Source organism: Budorcas taxicolor, chromosome 18 (assembly GCF_023091745.1).
Source record: "Budorcas taxicolor isolate Tak-1 chromosome 18, Takin1.1, whole genome shotgun sequence".
NCBI lineage: Eukaryota > Metazoa > Chordata > Mammalia > Artiodactyla > Bovidae > Budorcas > Budorcas taxicolor.
The window spans coordinates 62,253,021-62,265,488 of record NC_068927.1 but is presented as its reverse complement, the minus strand read 5'-3'; positions in this window follow the sequence as shown (position 1 = coordinate 62,265,488).

Below are 12,468 nucleotides of genomic sequence, written 5' to 3'. Positions count from 1 at the left end.
ACCTTATGTGCAGAGTACATCATGAGAAATGCTGGGCTGGAAGAAGCAGAAGCTGGAATCAAGATTGCAGGGAGAAATATCAATAACCTCAGATATGCAGATGACACCACCCTTATGGCAGAAAGTGAAGAGGAACTAAAGAGCCTCTTGATGAAAGTGAAAGAGAGTGAAAAAGTTGACTTAAAGCTCAACATTTAGAAAACGAAGATCATGGCCTTTGGTCCCATCACTTCATGGGAAATGGATGGGGAAACAGTGGAAACAGTGTCAGACTTTTGGGGGGGGGGGGCTCCAAAATCACTGCAGATGGTGATTGCAGCCATGAAATTAAAAGACGCTTATTCCTTGGAAGGAAAGTTATGACCAACCTAGACACCATATTTAAAGTCAGAGACATTACCTTTCCAACAATGGTCTGTCTAGTCAAGGCTATGAATTTTCCAGTGGTCGTGTATGGATTGAGAGTTGGACTGTGAAAAAAGCTGAGCGCCGAAGAGTTGATGCTTTTGAACTGTGGTGTTGGAGAAGACTCTTGAGATTCCCTTGGACTGCAAGGAGATCCAACACGTCCATCCTAAAGGAGATCAGACCTGAGTGTTCATTGGAAGGATTGATGTTGAAGCTAAATCTCCAATACTTTGGCCATCTCATGCAAGAGTTGACTCATTAGAAAAGACCCTAATCCTGGGAAGGATTGGGGGCAGGAGGAGAAGTGGATGACAGAGGATGAGATGGCTGGATGGCATCACTGACTTGACGGACATGGGTTGGGTAAACTCTGGAAGTGGTGATTGACAGAGAGGCCTTGTGTGCTGCTACTCATGGGGTTGCAAAGAGTCGGACACGACTGAGTGACTGAACTCAACTGAACTGAAAATCCCGGAGATGATTTTGTTGCTTCCGTTTAGTATTTTCTGTTATTTTGAGTTGTAATGAAGAAGGTTTCCGCTGCATTTGGAAGAACAACAAAAGAGACCTTGGAGTGTATCCTTGTTAGATGTTGAAGTCTCACTGCAGCATGTACATCAGCGTACACATGTACTTTTTATTATTAGAGTTTGGAGATGACAGTTTTTGGGCTGGCTGAGGTCACTGTGACTGATAAGAAGCTGTCTTGAAACCGGTTTGCTGCTTGGGCGCCTTCATGTGTATTATTCCATCGTAAATGCATGAGTTGTTAAACCTTGGAATCTTTCTGGGGATTGCATAGCACGATGGATGGATTATTACTGCATGTGTGGATTGTGTGTTGAACCAGATGAAGTTTCATAAGGGTCTTTCAACCTCGATGGAAAATGATGCTAAACTTTGATGGCAGAGGGATTTCGTGAGGGAGGGGCCATAAAAAATCTCAGGATGTAAGGAAGGATCGGGCTCCCCAGGTGGTGCTAGTGATAAAGAATCACCTGCCAATGCAGAGACATAAGAGACGCGGGTTTGATGCCTGACTCTGGGGGAGGGCATGGCAACCTACTCCATGATCAGAGGAGTCTGGTGGACTACAGTCCACAGGGTCGCAAAGAGTCAGACGTGACTGAAGCGTCTTAGCTCACGGGCACAGGGAAGGATTATTCGTAGACTCCGGGGACCATCAGCTCCATAGCAATCTGGAGTACAGAGGCTTATTCTGGAGATGATGCAGCTGCTATTTCTTGCTGCCAGTGCAGCGGGCTTCTTTCCATGTCTTTCCAAATCACGCGCATGTGCCACATACCTGCACAATACAGGTAAGCAGGAACTCTAGTGAATGGTTGGTGGGAATGTAAATGGTACATGGAAAACAGTACAGAGTTTCCTCAAATACTACAAATAGAACATGCATAGGACCTCACAGTCTCACTTCTGATTATTATATCCAAAGGAAGCAGAATCAGTATATTTTTAAAGAATATTTGTTTATTTATTTGACTCCATTGGGTCTTAGTTGTGGATCATGGGATCTTCATTGCATCACACAGGACGTTTCATCGTGGCATGGGGGCTCTGGAGTATGCAGCCTCTGTCTTTGTAGTGCCTGGGCTTAGTTGCTCCATCTCATGTGGGATTTACGTCCCCATGTTATTTCTGAGGCTGCTATATCTGAGGCTCCAGAAGCAAAAGCAGGGGTGTGCCCTGCTTTTATGAAGGAGAGAACACGAGTTCTCTTTGTTGCAAGGCAGGTTCTTAACCTAGAATTCCTGTGACCACCAGGAATCTCCTGTGAAAAATCAGTGATTTGAACGAGTTACCTGCATTCATATAACCAATATTTCTTTATTCACAACAATCATTTGTTGTAGAAATAAACTAAATGTCTGTTGACGAATAATTCAATTATAAAAACGTGTGTGTGACAGGCTTCCCACCTGTCCCTACAGGATACATAAGAGACGAAGGTTTGACCCCTGGGTTGGGAAGATGCCCTGAAGGGGGGGCATGCCAATCCACTCCAGTATTCTTGACTGGAGAATCCCATGGACAGAGGACCCTGGTGGGCTAAGGTCCATAGCGTCACAAAAAGTAGGACACAACTGAAGTGTCTGAGCACACAGCACATGAGATAGACTGGGACCTGAGGCCCTTTACTGCAGGGCTTGCTCCTGGACAAATGTCTCCTTGGGCAACAGAACACAAAGACACTGGAAGGGACCAAAGAAACTATAGTCACCCACATGCGCAGTCAGGGCAATTCTGAACGATAAGAAGCATCAATTCTTTGGCTTTCTTCACAGTCCAACTCTCACATCCATACATGACTACTGGAAAAACCATAGCCTTGACTAGACGGACCTTAGTCGGCAAAGTAATGTCTCTGCTTTTGAATATGCTATCTAGGTTGGTCATAACTTTTCTTCCAAGCAGTAAGCGCCTTTTAATTTCGTGGCTGCAATCACCATCTGCAGTGATTTTGGAGCCCCCCCCCCTCCAAAAGTCTGACACTGTTTCCACTGTTCCCCCATCTATTTCCCATGAAGTATTGGGACCGGATGCCATGATCTTCGTTTTCTGAATGTTGAGCTTTAGGTCAACTTTTTTACTCTTCTCTTTTACTTTCATCAAGAGGCTCTTTAGTTCCTCCTCACTTTCTGCCGTAAAGATGGTGTCATCTGCATATCTGAGGTTATTGATATTTCTTCCGGCAATCTTGATTCCAGCTTGTGTTTCTTCCAGTCCAGCGTTTCTCATGATGTACTCTGCATAGAAGTTAAATAAGCAGGGTGACAATATACAGCCTTGACGTACTCCTTTTCCTATTTGGAACCATTCTGTTGTTCCATGTCCAGTTCTAACTGTTGCTTCCTGACCTGCATAGAGATTTCTCAAGAGGCAGGTTAGGTGGTCTGGTATTCCCATCTCTCTCAGATTTTCCCACAGTTTATTGTGATACACACAGTCAAAGGATTTGGCATAGTCAATAAAGCAGATATAGATGTTTTTCTGGAACTCTCTTGCTTTTTCCATGATCCAGTGGATGCTGGCAATTTGATCTCTGGTTCCTCTGCCTTTTCTAAAACCAGCTTGACCATCTGGAAGTTCATGGTTCACATATTGCTGAAGCCTGGCTTGGAGAATTTTGAGCATTACTTTACTAGCGTGTGAGATGAGTGCAATTGTGCGGTAGTTTGAGCATTCTTTGGCTTGCCTTTCTTTGGGATTGGAATGAAAACTGACCTATTCCAGTCCTGTGGCCACTGCTGAGATTTCCAAACTTGCTGGCATGTTGAGTGAAGCACTTTCACAGCATCATCTTTCAGGATTTGAAATAGCTCAACTGGAATTCCATCACCTCCCCTAGCTTTGTTCATAGTGATGCTTTCTAAGGCCTACTTGACTTCACATTCCAGGATGTCTGGTTCTAGGTGAGTGATCATACCATCATGGTTATCTGGGTTGTGAAGATCTTTTTTGTACAGTTCTTCTGTGTATTCTTGGCACCTCATCTTAATATCTTCTGCTTCTGCTAGGTCCATACCATTTCTGTCCTCTGTGGAGCCAGCCCATCTTTGCATGAAATGTTCCCTTGGTATCTGCAATTTTCTTGAAGAGATCTCTAGTCTTTCCCATTCTGTTTTTCCTCTATTTCTTTGCATTGACCACTGAGGAAGGCTTTCTTATCTCTTCTTGCTATTCTTTGCAACTCTGCATTCAAATGCTTATATCTTTCTTTTTCTCCTTTGCTTACTAGAACTAATCAGTTAATATAGTAAAGTTGTAGGATATAAAATTAATACTCAGAAATCCCTTGCATTCCTATATACTAACAATGAAAAACAGAAGGAAAAACGAAGGAAACAATCCCACCCACCTTTGCAATGAAAAGAATAAAGTACTTATGAATAAATTCACCTAAAGAAACAAAAAGACTTTTGTATAGAAAACTATAGAACTCTAATGAAAGAAAGATGACACAAATAGATGGAGCAATATACCATGTTCATGGATTGGGAGAATCAATATAGTGAAAATGAATATTCTACGCAAAGCAATCTACAGATTCAATGCAATCCTGGTCAAGCTACCAACAGTATTTTTCACAGAGCTAGAACAAATAATGTCAGAGAAACACAAAAAAACCTCAAATAGCCAAAGCAACCTTGAGAAAGAGGGATGGAACTGGAGGGATAAACCTTCCTGATTTCAGACTGTACTGCAAAGCTACAGTCATCAAGACATTATGGCACTGGCACAGAGACAGAAATACAGATCATTGGAACAATATAGAAAGCCCAAAGATAAATCCATGCACCTATGAACAGCTTATCTTTGACAAAGGAGGCAAAAATATACAATGGAAAAAAGACAATCTCTTTAACAAGTGGTGCTGGGAAACCTGGTCAACCACCTGTAAAACAATGAAACACTTTCTAAAACCATACACAAAAATAAACTCAAAATGGATTAAAGAGCTAAGTGTAAGACCAGAAACCATAAAACTCATAGAGGAAAACATAGGCAGAACACTTTCACAGCACGATCCACTATGAGCCACCTCCCAGGGTAATGGAAATGAAAATAAGAAGAAACAGATGGGACCTAATTACACTTAAAAGATTTTGCATAACAAAGGAAACTATAAGCAAGGTGAAAAGGCAGCCTTCAGAATGGGAGAAAATAATAGCAAACGAAACAACTGACAGTTGATCTCCAAAATATACAAATAGTTCATGCATTTCAATTCCAGAAAAATAAACAACCCAACTAAAAAGTGGGGCAAAGAACTAAACAGACATTTCTCCAAGGAAGACATACAGATTGCTAACAAACACATGAAAAGATGCTCAACATCACTCATTATCAGAGAAATGCAAATCAAAACCACAATGAGGTACCAACGTTTCACTCTCCTCTTTCACTTTCACCAAGAGGCTTTTTAGTTCCTCTTCACTTTCTGCCATAAGGGTGGTGTCATCTGCATATCTGAGGTTACTGATATTTCTCCCAGCAATCTTGATTCTAGCTTGTGCTTCTTCCAGCCCAGGGTTTCTCATGATGTACTCTGCATATAAGTTAAAAAAGCAGGGTGACAATATACACCTTTGACATACTCCTTTTCCTATTTGGAACCAGTCTGTTGTTTTATGTCCAGTTCTATGTGTTGCTTCCTGACCTGCATATAGGTTTCTCAAGAGGCAGGTTAGGTGGTCTGGTATTCCCATCTCTTTCAGAATTTTCCACAGTTTCTTGTGATCCACACAGTCAAAGGCTTTGGCATAGTCAATAAATAGATGTTTTTCTTGAACTCTTGCTTTTTCCATGACCCAGCAGATGTTGGCCATTTGATTTCTGGTTCCTTTGCCTTTTCTAAAACCAGCTTGAACTTCGGTGAGCCATCTTGGAAGCCCCAAATAACAAGGCAGTCAAGGAAAATTGTTCAAAGAGATATACCAACCCACTGTCTATCCTCAGTGTAAAATACCCCATGTAACCCATGGCTAGTCTCTTCCTTGTCCCAAATGAGAGTTTAAAATTAAATGAGGCCTTCGTGTGTTTTTTATTTTTTAAACTCACAGATTTGTTTTCCGTTAGATTTTTTCTGAATCTTAACAAGCTAAAATGAGCCTCTAAGTTTTAATATAAAGATTCTGATTCTAGCATCAAAGTAGGTAAATGAAAAAAAAAAAATCCATTTTAGGATGTCATTCATACCACCCTACCTGAGCCTGAGGGATATATAAAAGGTTTATAGTTGTGAAATTATTTTAAATTATTATTTCAATATTTGAACTTAAGTTTGTCTCAAAGACATGAAGTAGTTTTTTCTTGCTGTTTTCAGTTCTTTCATTCATTTTTATATCCACATATAAATTCACACTGAAAATCACTACAGTGTAATGACTTTCTTCATTCCTAATACATAGCAATGTGTATTCTTAATTTCACAGCCACCGTGCAGCTAGACAAGGGCATGAGAACTCTTTTGCCAAATAAGGTGTGAGTAATGTATTACTCCTCTCCTTGACTATATCTTTATAACTTATAAATAAATCACCTAGATAATGCTCTAGCAATCCAGTGGTTAGACTGATCTTTTATTCCCCGGGGGCTGGAATTCAATAGTTGTTTGGAGAAATAAAATTCTGCAAGCTGCTGCTTTTTGTTGTTCAGTTGGTAAGTTGTGTCTAACTCTTTGTGACCCCATGGACTGCAGCATGCTAGGCTCCTCTGTCCTCCACTATCTCCCGGAGTTTGCTCAGATTCATGTCCACTGAGTGAGTGATGCTAGCTAAGTGATGGTCTCTGTCTCCTTTCCTTTTTCCTTCAATCTTTTCTAGCATCAGGGTCTTTTCCAGTCAGTTAGCTCTTTGCATCAGGTGGCCAAAGTATTGGAGTTTCACCTTCAGCATCAGTTTTTACAATGAATATTCAAGGTTGATTTCCTTTAGGATTGACTGGTTTGATCTTGCAGTCTAAGGGACTCTTCAAGCGTCTTCTCTAGCACAATTCAAAAGCATCAATTCTTTGGTGCTCAGCCTTCTTTATGGTACAATTCCCACATCTGTACATGACTACTGGAAAAAACGATAGCTTTGACTACACATACTTTTGGCGCCAAAGTAATGTCTCTGCTTTTAAATCTGTTGTCTAGGTTTGTCATAGGCTGCAGTCACCATCTACAGTGACTTGGGAACCTCAGAAAATAAAATCTGCCACAGTTTCCACTTTGTACCCATCTATTTGCCATGAACTGATGGGATCAGATGCCATGAACTTAGTTTTTTGAATGTTGAGTTTTAAGCCAGCTTTTTCACTCTCCTCTTTTTACCCTCATCATGAGGCTCTTTAGTTCCTCTTCACTTTCTGCCATTAGGATGGCATCATCTGCATATCTGAGGTTGTTGAGATTTCTGTCAGAACTCTTGACTCTAGCTTTTGATTCATCCAGCCCAGCATTTCTCATGATGCTCTCTGCATATAAGTTAAATAAGCCGAGTGACAACTTACTGCTTTCCTAATTTTAAACCAGCCAGCTGTTCCATTTCTAGTTCTGTTGCTTCATCTGCATACAGGTTCCTCAGGAGACAGGTAAGGTGGTCTGGTACTCCCATCTCTAATAAATTCCCATAGTGGGTTGAGATCCACACAGTCAAAGGCTTTAGAATAGTCACTGAAGGAGTAGTAGATGACATATTATTGAGCCATTAAAAAATGAAGACTTTTGCCACTTAGGATAACCTGGATGAATGTAGAGAACATTATGCTAAGTGAACTAAGGCCGAGAAAGACAGCTATTGTATGATCTCACTTACATGTAGAATCTACTAGAGTGAAAGTCAGTAACAGCCAATAGGATGGTGGTTTTCTCGATCTGGGAGTTGGGGAAGATGGGGAGATGTTAAGGTATGAACTTTGAGTTGTAAAATGAGTAAGTTCTGGGGAGCTATGTGCACCATTCTAACTGTAGTAAATTCTTCTATATTACTAAATACTTTAAATGTGCCAGTAGCATAAATCTTTAGTGTTGTCACCATACAAAACATGGGAACTGGGAGTTGATGGATGTGTTGATGACTGGATTGTGATAAATATTTCACAGTGTATACATCTCTCAAATGGTCACATCATGCATGATAAGAATACACATATCCATTTCATTAGTTCTATCTCAGTAAGGCTGGAAAAGAAGAAAGTAGGAGGTGGGCTGGGTTTGCCACCTTTAGTGGTGTTCAACCCAGTGTTTCCCATGAGATGCATGAAGCATTTTGCAAAACAATGTATGGTACCCCCTGCCGTATCAGACGTCCTCAGATACTTGTGTGGGTCCTAGTCCCAGGTATGTTCACAGTGCAGCAAATCTGATCGGGATCCTGCATTGAGCACCAAGGCTCTTAGCCTCCACTTCTGGGACTGAGATCAGCCCCAGGGATGAGGAGGCCACTCTGTTCTGAGTTGGGATGGACCGGGGCCTGCTCTGTGATCTGAAGGGGATTGTTGGGTCAGCTGAGGTGCCCCCTGCTGCTGTGTGCACGGCCTCACCAGGAGGGGACTGTGATCCGAAGGAAAGTGTGGGAAAGCTCCTGTGTTGGTCTCTGTGTGGGAATTGCCTTTCCTGAGTCCCTCCTGAGACAGTGGCCACAGAGGACTGTCTATTCCCCATGGTGAGGGTTTCCCTGTATGTGTGGTTGGAGGTCAGGAAGGGGGAATGTTGACTGTAGGCATTAAACACATGTTTTCAACTTTCAGTATCAACCTCTGCAGAATGCCTGAGAAGAAACCTGGAAGAGGGGAGAAAAAGAGTCAGGAATGGCTCTTTCTTAGGTAAGGTCATATTCTCAGTTGATTCTCAGTCTGTCCTTCCTGAAATGCCCTTACTTGGACTTGCTAATTGTGTCTGACTCTGAAGAATCCTGTTTGACTCCTGTATGTGCAGACTCACCCGGGGCCTTCCCTCAAGGCCTGTTGTCTCCACTTAGATCCCGTCTCCCCATGACCCGGTGACCTGGTCCTTGTGAGAAGGCTCCCCTGGGCACCGTCCTGGGCAGGGCTTTTCAGCCACGGGTTGGAGATGGGGTCTCAGTGCTGTTGGGATTGCTTAGGGCCCATCTGGATGCGCTGTCTGCTCTCTGTCAACCAGGGTAAAGAATCTGCACGTGGACATCAGGTATTAACACTCAGAATATGTGGTAAAATCTGGAAAAGAGGCCAATAAGGGGAAATCAGTCCTGACTATTTATAGTACATTTAAAACTAAATGAGGACCTCCTTGAAAATCTTGCTGTTTGGGAATGAAATGGAAAGTGCAGAAAGAGACCTCAGGGCTAGGGGGCTTTTCATTCCATCATTTATTTTTCACTATGAAATCCAAGTTCACTGGTATTTTTTTTGTCTTCTTTGTCACATGGTGCAGCTTGCAGAATCTTAGTTCCCTGAGTATAGATTGAACCTGAAACTCCTGAAATGGAAGCCTGAGGTCTTAACCACGGGACTGCCAGGGCAGTCCCCAACTTTACTAACCTTGGTTGATTGTTTTATTGTGGAATTAACAAATAAACTTTGGATTTTTTTAGTAACTACATACCTAAAATTAACTGCAGATAAAATCATTTTTTTACAAAAATTATTTAGGTGTTCTGGGTCTTTGTTGCTGTTTGGTCTTCTCTCTAGTTGCCAGCAGTGGGGGCTGTTCTCTAGTCCTGGTGCATGCGATTCTCGTTGTGGTATCTTGTTGCAGAGCATGGCTGTATGAGGCTTGGGCTTCAGTAGTTTCAGCACGTGAGCCTAGTAGTTTGGGCTCTTGGGCGTTACAGCACAGGCTCAGTAGTGGTGTCACTTGGTCTTAGTTGCCCCGAGGCATGTGGCATTATCCTGAAGCAGAACCCATGCCTTACCATTGTGCCAGGAGAGATGCCCTCATATTATTTTTGAATATAGGTATTTTATAGAGATTGCACTCAAAGTATTCTATATATGATTTTTATACGTATACTACTTTTTCTTTTTTTTAAGACTAATATAGTATTAGAGTTGAGACTTCCCCATTGGTACAGTGGATAAGAATGTGCCTTCCAATGCAGGGGATATGGGTTTGATCTCCCTGGTCAGAGAAGATTCTGCATGCCCGGGAGTAACTAAGCCCATCCACCACAACTACTGAGCCCATGCTCTAGAGGCTCTGAGCCAAAACTGCAGACCCCATGTCTTGTAACTACAGAAGCCTTGTGCCTGCAGTCCACCTGCAACCTGTTGTTAACAAGAGATGCCACTGCAGTGAGAAGCCCACTCACCACAACTACAGAGTATCTCCTGCTCAGTGCAACTAGAAAAAGCCACACAAAGTTACAAAGACCAGCACAACCTAAATAAATAAACATGTTTTTTTAAAAAATGTAATATTGACAAACTTAAGTACAGTTGATTCATTTTCATGGCCCCAGAGATGCTGAAATACATATGACTAAAAGTGATAATGAGAAAATGATTTTAAAATGTGTCAAAAGGCAACTCTTCATTTCAGTCAACTGTGTATTTACATGTGCATGCCTGTGTGCATGGATATGCAACTCTATGGTTTTATTGCAAAACATCAGCTCATAGATAAGCTTTGTACTTTTAACAGTTGAAATTATATCTTTTTTTAAAATTTTATTTATTTTTTTAAATTTTAAAATCTTTAATTCTTACATGCGTTCCCAAACATGAACCCCCCTCCCACCTCCTTCCCCATAACATCTCTCTGGGTCATCCCCATGCACCAGCCCCAAGCATGCTGTATCCTGCGTCAGACATAGACTGGCGATTCAATTCTTACATGATAGTATACATGTTAGAATGCCATTCTCCCAAATCATCCCACCCTCTCCCTCTCCCTCTGAGTCCAAAAGTCCGTTATACACATCTGTGTCTTTTTTGCTGTCTTGCATACAGGGTCGTCATTGCCGTCTTTCTAAATTCCATATACATGTGTTAGTATACTGTATTGGTGTTTTTCTTTCTGGCTTACTTCACTCTGTATAATCGGCTCCAGTTTCATCCATCTCATCAGAACTGATTCAAATGAATTCTTTTTAACGGCTGAGTAATACTCCATTGTGTATATGTACCACAGCTTTCTTATCCATTCATCTGCTGATGGACATCTAGGTTGTTTCCATGTCCTGGCTATTATAAACAGTGCTGCGATGAACATTGGGGTACATGTGTCTCTTTCAATTCTGGTTTCCTCGGTGTGTATGCCCAGCAGTGGGATTGCTGGGTCATAAGGCAGTTCTATTTGCAATTTTTTAAGGAATCTCCACACTGTTCTCCATAGTGGCTGTACTAGTTTGCATTCCCACTGACAGTGTAGGAGGGTTCCCTTTTCTCCACACCCTCTCCAGCATTTATTGCTTGCAGATTTTTGGATCTCAGCCATTCTGACTGGTGTGAAGTGGTACCTCATTGTGGTTTTGCTTTGCATTTCTCTAACAATGAGTGATGTTGAGCATCTTTTCATGTGTTTGTTAGCCATCTGTATGTCTTCTTTGGAGAAATGTCTATTTAGTTCTTTGGCCCATTTTTTGATTGGGTCGTTTATTTTTCTGGAATTGAGCTGCATAAGTTGCTTGTATATTTTTGAGATTAGTTGTTTCTCAGTTGCTTCATTTGGTATTATTTTCTCCCATTCTGAAGGCTGTCTTTTCACCTTGCTTATATTTTCCTTTGTTGTGCAGAAGCTTTTAATTTTGATTAGATCCCATTTGTTTATTTTTGCTTTTATTTCCAGAATTCTGGGAGGTGGATCATAGAGGATCCTGCTGTGATTTATGTCTGAGAGTGTTTTGCCTGTGTTCTCCTCTAGGAGTTTTATAGTTTCTGGTCTTACATTTAGATCTTTAATCCATTTTGAGTTTATTTTTGTGTGCGGTGTTAGAAAGTGATCTAGTTTCATTCTTTTACAAGTGGTTGACCAGTTTTCCCAGCACCACTTGTTAAAGAGATTGTCTTTACTCCATTGTATATTCTTGCCTCCTTTGTCAAAGATAAGGTGTCCATATGTGTGTGGATTTATCTCTGGGCTTTCTATTTTGTTCCATTGATCTACATGTCTGTCTTTGTGCCAGTACCATACTGTCTTGATGACTGTGGCTTTGTAGTAGAGCCTGAAGTCCGGCAAGTTGATTCCTCCAGTTCCATTCTTATTTCTCAAGATTGCTTTGGCAATTCGAGGTTTTTTGTATTTCCATACAAATCTTGAAATTATTTGTTCTAGTTCTGTGAAAAATACGGCTGGTAGCTTGATAGGGATTGCATTGAATTTGTAAATTGCTTTGGGTAGTATACTCATTTTCACTATATTGATTCTTCCGATCCATGAACATGGTATATTTCTCCATCTATTAGTGACCTCTTTGATTTCTTTCATCAGTGTTTTATAGTTTTCTATATATAGGTCTTTAGGTAGATATATTCCTAAGTATTTTATTCTTTTCGTTGCAATGGTAAATGGAATTGTTTCCTTAATTTCTTTTTCTACTTTCTCATTATTAGTGTATAGGAATGCAAGGGATTTCT